Source organism: Pyrus communis, chromosome 12 (genome assembly GCF_963583255.1).
Source record: "Pyrus communis chromosome 12, drPyrComm1.1, whole genome shotgun sequence".
In the NCBI taxonomy this organism is placed as follows: domain Eukaryota; kingdom Viridiplantae; phylum Streptophyta; class Magnoliopsida; order Rosales; family Rosaceae; genus Pyrus; species Pyrus communis.
The window spans coordinates 14458628-14468642 of NC_084814.1; the positions used below are offsets into that span (position 1 = coordinate 14458628).

Here is a 10015-nt window from a genome sequence, read left to right on the forward strand (position 1 = left end):
TCTTTTCTAGGTTAGCTACCTGCAAAGAAAGATCATGATTAGAGCTTGTTTCATATACTCCAACTCTCTTACCCCTTACATCTTTGTGTTGAGCATTAGATCCCAACATCTCATAAATGTTATATGACTCTTGAGCATTCTTTTTCTTCAAAGCTCCACCTGCTGCATTATCAACAGTTGATTGACATGTTTGGGTTAGTCCATCATAGAAAATTTGCATTTGTAAGTGAAGAGGTAACCCATGGTGTGGACATTGCAACAAAAGGCCTTTAAAGCGCTCCCAACACTCATTGAAAGGTTCTCCATCATCTTGTTTGAAGTTGAAGATTTGTCCCCTTAATGTGGCTGTCTTTTGAGTGGAAAAGAACTTTTCCAAAAACTTCTTAGCCACGGCATCCCATGTGGTGAGTGAACCAGGTACTAGAGTCATCAACCAACCCTTGGCCCTATCTTTCAAGGTGTAAGGGAACACTCTCATCCTCAGATTTGCTTCACTTACTCCCTGTAAAGGTAAACCAGTCACAACATTGTAAAATTCTTTAATATGAGCTAAAGGATCTTCATTAGGTAAGCCATAAAAAGAAGGAAACATATGGAAATGTGAAGATTTAAGATCATAGTTTCTAGCTTCTGTGGGCAGCAAGATGCATGAAGGTGAATTTGGTATGATTGGTTGAGCAAAATCCTCCAAAGCTCGAAGATCATCTTGGTCGCCCGCCATCTCTTCTTCTCTTTCCCAATTAAAGTGCTCCGATCCTTCACTTGTTGGACTAGACGGTTTCCCTTCCTCTTCTTCACGGACAATGGAGGAACTTGTTGGCACAAAGCTTTCCAAAGTGTTGCCCTTTAACCGTTCAATTCTTTGGCCTAATTCAGCAAGTCTATTTGACATATACTACCTGAAACAAGATAAAACAAGTTTGAATAAAAAAATCAGAAATCTACTTAAAATGAAAAGAACAAGGTTTAATATCAAAACAAGCAATTATAAGGGACTGAAATCAGTCCCCGGCAACGGCGCCATTTTGTTAAGGGTTTTCCTTCTTCGTGCTAGAATATGTTTAGTATAATGGCACAAGTAAGGGTGTCGAATCCACAGGGACTAATTGGACCTATATAATCACTTGTTTTGCAAGAACTCTATAAGAGAAATAAAACTAATCAACTTAGGCAGATTTGTTGTTGTAACTTGAAAGCACAAGAAAATGAAGTAGACACAAATAAATGAATCAACAACTAATAAAATGAGATAGCACAAATGGAGATGAAGCTAGGGATTCGGTTTCACCATTGCTAAGCCAAGTCCATGCTTGTTAAATCAGATTATACTCATCCATCTACCTATTTCTTGGGTTTGTTTCACTTAGATATGATCAACCATATGATGTGTGGACTTGATCAAATGTTCCTAATCATGAACCTAAGTGTGATGTGCAACTTTGGTCCCTAATCAAGAACATGACACGCACAAGAAACTTTCATAAAACCAAAGGAAACACTCGGCAGGTTGTTTGCAAAGCATTCCCTTCATTCATTCACATATCCACCAAGAGTATGCATGATGTGTGCTTTACTCTTGGCTAAACAACCTGTGGTTAAATCAAATGGTGATCAAACATTAAAATCAACACACAAAGTCACAATTAAATCAGAGAATGAAACAAGAAATAGATGGATCAACTGAGCATTCTGAAATAACTACATGGCAATCTTGCAAGGCTACATCGAATCCCTAGAAAGAAATTAGTTACACTTCATGTTTACAGAATGTTTGATATAAAAATATACAACATGAATGAACATAGAATTAAGGAGAAAGAACCCTTGAAGCAAAACTGATGTCGAAATCCCTTAAGAGTTGCCTTCGGTGTTGGTGCTCCAAGTGTGTTGTAAATGAAGGTGGAGCGGCTAAGGTTGAATGGTTTCTGCGAATGGGAGAGTGTATGGACAGTTTCTGCGAATGGGAGAGTGTATGGAATGGAATGAAGCCGAGAAGAGATTGTGTAGAAATGGAAGGGGATTTGCGGCAAAGGGGAAGTGTTTGTGGTATCTTGTGTATGAAAATGAGATGTGTTTAGGTAATGGGAATGCAAGGGTATTTATAGGAGGAGTGGAGGTGTATATGGCTGTTTGTTTAAGGTGTTTGTGTGTTGGTTTGAATGGTTTAATTAATGGGAGTGCATGTTTGAATGATTAAAGTGCATGTGGGTGAATATGTGGCTGATTTATGAAAGGAATGCATGTGTTGATGAAGTGGAATGACAACTAGGTTATGAGGGGAATGCATGTGATGCATGGCAAGGTTTTAGAATGGGCTTAAAATAGGGTTGTTTTTTATGGAATGGATGGTTCTTTGCATGGCTATAAGGGAGAAAATAAGAGAGAATGGGCTAGGCCCTTTGTTGTATGTCCTAAATTGCATAAATGGCCTTCAATTTCGTCCATCCTTTTGGCTCCATGGATAAGCTATCCAATCCATGCCCAAAAATGCTCCAAATAGCCTCAAAATGCACTTTCTTGCTCCCTAAGCCCTTAGAACCTGAAAACACACAAAAGAAGCATAAAGAACTAAAATAACTAAAGAAACATAACGTAAATGTACGAGAACAAGCCATTTAAGTCGCATGAATATGCTCCTATCATCCAACACCATAAACTATATCAGGTCTTGTGATTGTAAGGTACCTTAGGCTTCCAACCAAGCTTTTGTACACGGTTGAGTTTACAAACTCACCTTCTCCTTCCTTGGACAGCTTCAATCCAGTTGTAACTAGAGTGTTGACAATATTGCTCTTGTCCATATTGAATTTCTCCAATATATCTCTCATGTACTTTTGTTGAGAGATGTAGATACCGTCACTTTCTTGCTTCACCTCTATGCCAAGAAAGTATGACATTAATCCATTGTCAGTCATCTCGAATTCACTGAACATGGATTGCTTGAACTCATAGAACATTGCTTCATTGTTTCCTGTAAACAACAAGTCATCTACATAGAGACAAATAATTAAGAACTCCCCTTTTTCACCGTTCTTCATGTAAACTGAATGCTCGTATGGACATTTCTGAAATCGATTTTGGTGAAGGTAGTTGTTAATCCTTGAGTTCCAAGTTCGTGGTGCTTGCTTGAGGCCATACAAAGCTTTCTTCAAACGATACACCTTATCTTCTTTTCCTTGTACTTGGAAGCCTTCTGGTTGTTCCACGTACACTTCTTCCTCAAGAACTCCATTAAGGAAGGCTGACTTGACATCTAATTGATAAATTTTCCATTTATGCTAAGCGGCAAGAGAGATTAGTAATCTTACCGTGTCAAGTCTTGCAACTGGAGCATAGACTTCATCATAGTCCACTCCATACTTCTGTTTGTAGCCCTTTGCTACAAGCCTTGATTTGTATCGATCCACACTTCCATCTGCAATGCGTTTGATCTTGTAAACCCACTTGACACCAATAGCCTTCTGATTTGGTGGGAGCTTTGTCAGCTCCCAAGTGTCATTCTTCTCGATGGCATGGATCTCTTCTTCCATGGCTTTTTTCCAACAATTTTCTTCCACACCTTCATTGAATGAGAGAGGCTCATGGTCTGCATAGAAGCAGAAAAAATTGGTTTCTTCTTCTTCTTGTCCATAAATCTCTGTGAAACTCCTTAACCTCACTGGAGTTGAGGAGCTGCTTTCCTCACTAGATGTAGGACCACTCCTTGCAATTCTGTGCACTGGAGTTGTTGTGATTGTTTGAGTAGGTTGTTGCTCAATAGGTGGTACAACTTCTGGTTCTTCAAAATCAGTGGAGACGATCTTCTCTTTACTGACTTCTTTGTTGTTCCACTTCCATGTCTCTTCCTCACTGAAGATGACATCTCTACTAACCACTAGTTTGCCAGTTAGTGGGTTGTAGAGCTTGTATGCCTTGGACTCTTCACTATAGCCCACAAACACACACTTCTCACCTCTATCATCAAGTTTCCTCATCTTGGCTTCTGGAACTTGAGTATATGCAACACACCCAAAAATTCTTAGGTGTGTAACATTCGGCTTATATCCACTCCAAGCCTCTTGTGGTGTCATCCTCTTGACACTCTTTGTTGGACATCGATTCAACAAATAAATCGAACAAGTTACAGCTTCTGCCCATAACTCTTTTGGCAAATTCTTCTCCTTAAGCATGGACCTTGTCATGTCAAGGATGGTTCGATTCTTTCTTTCGGCTATCCCATTTTGTTGTGGGGTATAGGCAGCAGTAAGTTGATGCCTAATTCCTTGCTCCTTGCAGTATGCTTGGAAAGCATTGGAGGTGTACTCTCCACCTCTATCTGATCTCACAGCCACAAGCTTGTGGTTGCTTTCAGCCTCTGTGAGTGCCTTGAACTCCTTGAAAATTTTTAGGGCAGCTGACTTCTCCTTGAGAAAATAGACCCAAGTCTTTCTACTGAAATCATCAATGAAGGTAATAAAATACCTATTACCTCCATAAGACATGAGATCCAATGGACCACATATATTTGTGTGCACCAACTGCAGTGGTGCCTTTGCTCTCCATGTATCACCAACAGGGAACGATAATCGTGCTTGCTTGCCAAGCACACAACCTTCACATACTTGGCGTGTGGCTTCAATCTAGGGTAAACCACGAACCATTCCTCCACTTGACAGCAACTTTAGGCCATTGAAATGAAGATGGCCAAATCGAAGATGCCATTTCCATGACTCATCTTCCATTACACCGATGTTGCAGCTTCCAATCTTTGTGTTCAAATTCAACGGAAACATCCGGTTCTTTGACATTCGAACACGTGCAATAAGCTTTCTCCTTGCATTCCTGAGAGTGAGAAGCATGTTCTCCATATGTATAATGTACCCTTTCTGGAGCAGTTGACCAATGCTCAGAATGTTGCTCTTCATACCTGGTATGTAGTAGGTATCGGAGATGTATTCTTCTCTACCATCCTTCTGGATGATCTTGATCTTCCCTTTGCCTTCGACTGGCAACTTTGAGGAGTCACCAAGACTTACAGATCCATAGGCCCCATCTTTGAGTTCGGCAAAAAACTCCTTCTTTCCACACATGTGATTGCTTGCACCAGAGTCCAAATACCAAACATCTTGTTGGCTACTGGAATCATGGTGTGCTAGTAAGACTGTAAGTTCTTCATCAGTATTTCCACTTGATACTGCCATGTTGACATGCTCACCATTTTTATGTGAACATTCATTGGCATAATGTCCATATTGCTTACAGTTGTGACACTGGATATGCGCCTTTCCTCGAGTAGATCTCCACTCCTGAGACTGACCTTGATTTTGTGCATAGCCTCGACCTTTTCCTCGGGCTCGTCCTCGGCTACGGTTGGATGAACTCCCACGACGTGAGTTCCACTGCCCACGACCTCCATTTGGTTTGTCAATATTCAACTTTGACTCCAAAGCTTGCTCTAGCGTTGTGGGGCTTGCATTCTTCTGAATGCGTTGCTCGTGAAATAGGAGGGATCCTAGCAATTCCTCTGTGCTCATTGTCTCCAAATCCTTCGATTCCTCAATGGCAGTCACCACATGCTCAAAGTTGGATGTGAGTGATCGAAGGATTTTCTCCACAACTCGTACTTCATCGAGTTTCTCGCCATTTCTCCTCATCTAATTTACTATCGCAATGAGCCTTGTGTGATAGTCGGAGATGCTCTCTCTTTCATTCATGTGAGCAGTTTCAAAATCTGCTCGAAGTGACTGTAATCTCACTTTCTTGACTCGATCTACTCCTTTGTAGATTGTACTGAGTGTATCCCATACTTGCTTGCTCGTTGTTGCTTCTGCAACCTTCTCGAACGTTGAATCTTCCAAACCCTGGTATAGAAGATACAGCGCCTTTTGGTTCTTCTTTCGTAAGTCCTTGAGAGTGTTCCTTTGATCTGCAGTATATGTGGCTTCTTGCTCGGTAGTGGGTACAACATACCCATTACTGATAACTTCCCATAGCTCTTGTGATCCAAACAATGCTTTGAATTGGATGCACCATCTTTCATAATTTTCTTTCTTCAATGTGGGAATTTGGAGCTGCACTAAGTTGGATGCCATAACTGCTACACCTACCAGAATGGTATTCTGGCTCTGATACCAATTGTTGGTATTCACAAGAGTTTACTAACTCAATACCAAAATATGTGGGTGATAAGTTTACAAACTCTATCACACCTCTCACTTTCACTCTCAATAAAATTGGACAAAGAAATAGAGAAAGGAGGGAAGCAACAAGCTTTGAAAAACACTTGGACTTTGATATATGAAAAGAGAGTTTACAAACTCAATAGCTTACAAGCTGAAAATGAGAATGGGAAATGGGATTTGGATGATCTGCTCTAAGGCTTAGCAAGATGGCCTATTTATACAAAAACTGAAAAAATAAACAATCCAAGAATACATATAATGAATGATGGTGTTCCACATCTTTACACCCTTTCAAACACATGCAGCAACTTTGATAGTTGGCATACACATGCATTGCATCATGGCAGGTTGTAATACCTTCCTTTCGGCTAACACATGGAGGAAACTTTAGTCTTTAAAGTTGCAGCATGTGTGGATACAACCTGTAAAGAAATTAACAGCCATCAGCAACCTTTTACAGCCTGTTTTGAGTTGAATTTCCAACACTGTGAAGCTCAATTTGAGAAGAAATCATTAAAACCATCGTGTGCCATTGCAAGTTTTGTCTCCTAGACGTCGGATTTGGGATTGCCTGGCCGTACAATATGCATGTCGATGTTTGACTCTCGGTCGAGTAATTGGAGTGAATGTACGTAATAAGTATGTTAGTTTGTTTGAATTAAAGAAATTTCTATCTAAACTAGCACTACTGTACTATGGTCTGGTTGTATTCATCATCACTAGTATATCGTTGTATAGAAAAAGGAAGAGAAAGTCCATCCAAGGATCGAAACACTTTGACTGCACCAGTTGATAAATTTTGCAAGAACCTAGAAGCAAACATAAAACACGAGCAAAATTGAGCTTAGCCGGGTTCATTCAAACGATATCCTCTTTCTCTACGTCCAAATTCGAATATTTCATTATATTAACAGATTCTGCTATTAGTAACAATTTGCTAGGTAACAAAACATTTGTTAGACATTCTGATACAAAAGTTTTTATGTTTTGCGATGATAACAACAGATGGAAAAATCCCTCATAGTGAACACTCTTTGTAGGATAAGAACTTATACAATATGCATCACCCTAACAACTTCGTTTACAGTATATTCCTCAGATGCAATTATTGTGTCCCTCTCATATTGTCTATCAGTATGAAAGCGAACTTACCTTATCCTTACACCAAATTTCCTTTTCAAATCTATGCCATATAGACACCTCTTCATCAACTACTCCACCAGCACACATATCACACAGTTGTCTCGGACACACAAGAAACTCCTTGAGCCACAAGGCTTGTGCAACGATAGACTCACCAAGTTGTTCGAATCCATAAGAGTATCTGGGACGCTCAGAGTCGTCTATAAATGTGCAATGAGACACATTCAGCACTTCCAAATCCTACATTTCGCTCATTATAAAAACCAAAGCTTTCTTGTGCACCGTTGTGCACTGCAGACTTAAGATCTTGAGCTTGGGATTGTAGGCAACAATGGCCCTTGCGCATACTACGTCAAACTTAGAAGGGCACATAACTTTAAGCTGAGAGATGTTGCAGTAGCTTCCAACTAGCTTCATGATTTGAAAAGGAAAATCAATATATGCAACAACCAATGATTCAAGTCCTACCCAATTCCTGATAGCTGTTTCAAATCCAGTCAATGTCATCAGGTTCCAGGTTGGTAGAACCAGTTGTTTGAGCCTTGGGGTTCTGCAAGGAAGAGGATATCAGTATTAGTCCCGGATTCAACATTATCAGAAACTTTATGTTTCAAAACAAAACGTTTGTTATTATGAATGCAGGGAAATGGAAACCAATACCTTTCGGCTGCACATATCAAGTGGTCATCGTTTACGAATAAAGAGAAATGGAAAACCAAGGAAGATAAATTTCCACAACTGAGACGCAAAGCACTCTTCAATACTTTCAGTAGTCTTTCGCTTGATTTATTATCAGACCAAGTAGTCAATCTTCGAGGAGTATTACAGATGTTAAACTTGAGCAGAGTCAGGTCAAGCGTTTCCCAAGGGATTGGATTGCAGGAAGCTGCATTACAGGATTTACAAACGAAAGAAACAAATATCACATCCAGAAAATTCAAGGTCATAAATATCCTCACAAGGATATTGTAGTACATATCCGCCCAGTTTCTAACTTTGGATTCGTTGTTCCCTGCCATTGTAGAAGAGATTGTACCTACAACCATCAAAGATCAAAACCAGGTATAATGGAAAGGCATTGAACTCGTCTTCAAAATAGAACTTGAACAAACTATGGAATGCTGTAGCTTAGGAGACAAGTTTTAATACCATTACGATTTTCGGAATTTGACCTTCCTATACCAAAGTCAATATCTTACAGATTTTACTGATAATAAAATGCTAGGAAACTTAGGAAGTCAAAAGGTGTTTATGTGTACGGCATTCAGAGATGAAATTTTTATAAGAAATATCAGATATAGTAAAAAAAAATAGATCATAACCATTTAGTAATTTAGAATTAAGAGGTAATCTGGAACAGGAAAAGTTCTTAGCTAGTTTGAGTTAACGACGACACCTATGTGTTCAGTGTTTTTACTTGTGGGACAAAAATTAAAAAAATTAAAAAATTAAAAAATTAAAAAATTAAAAAATTAAAAAAAATAAAACTTTACATACAAAGTGGGGTTGGGTAGAAAAATGCAATGTTTCCATTTACCCGATTCCAGACTAGGAAACTTTTCTAACTTCAGAAGATTATGTTGAATGCCGACCACGGGCACTCCAAAATGAGCTTTCTGAGAAAACTATAATTTGAAATTGCTATTATAAATAAGGATGTCACAAAAATGATGCCCTCGCTAGTAACTCTTAACCTGAAGGTTCACTAAGCTAAACAAACAAAACATGCCTAAGGGATTGTACCCGAAATGTAGATGAATGCTCAAACCGATATTGATGACTTTGAAATGCACATATAATTCGCTAACCATTTAAAGCAAACAAGTTTCACTCAAAGCCCTAATAGTTTAAGTTACACGTTACACATAACGACATTCAGTATTCTTACACTTGACTTTAAAAAGCACATAGTATCTTTTGGAACAGTTAGGACAACTGTCAAACACTAGTACGTGGACTATTTCATTCAGTATTCATACAAATGATGTCCCCTAAAATGTCAACTATTATAAGGTCAACCATTAATCCGCCTACAAGAAAATCAGCAAAAATGCTGTAAGCATACACATGATTGAGGAGACAGTTTTCTAATCACTTTCTCTTTTCTTTGAAGAACAAAAATAAGAATATAAATAGAACCAAACCACGGATTTCACACTGTGACGCCATGTATGTAGCTATTCGTCAAACATTGTAACATATAAGTTGCCAACGATACTATCATTGTCAACAAACCTTCGAGAACATTCTAAACAAATCAAGATAGAGTTGGAATTTGGTAACAACATCATCTTATAAGATGCCATATTAATGTCTGAAACTTTCTGTTAGAAAATATCTGCATCTTTGTGGCCATTCAACGACTAAATTGAAAGTTTGATTCTTTCCTAAACCTACAAAGAAACTTCATTAGACGCCATCAATGAACTCTATTCAAATTTCAAATGCGACTACCCCAATTAGAAATTCGAATATTCACATTGACGTCACTCAAACAGTATATTCGAATCAAGAATCCGTTAAAACAAATCAACCCCTGGTTCATCCATTTTATGTTCATACATATGACTACTTTAGAGAAAATAAGCTAATTAATAAATTATTTATATCTACCTTATGTGATACTCATATAAGAATTTCGGACAAGCTAAAACTACAGGACTTTTCCTACGTCTAAGTCAGATAAAACTTAAGGTTTTGGATCGGGAAAA

At 38.7% G+C, this 10015-nt stretch overlaps 1 non-coding gene across 1 annotated transcript; it reads left to right on the forward strand.

Moving 5' to 3' along the window:
• The first annotated feature begins 236 nt into the window (after positions 1–236).
• LOC137711775 (small nucleolar RNA R71) lies at positions 237–347 on the forward strand. The gene has a single exon (XR_011065122.1). It is a non-coding gene; the product is annotated as a small nucleolar RNA R71 (small nucleolar RNA).
• The last annotated feature ends 9668 nt before the right edge of the window (positions 348–10015 follow it).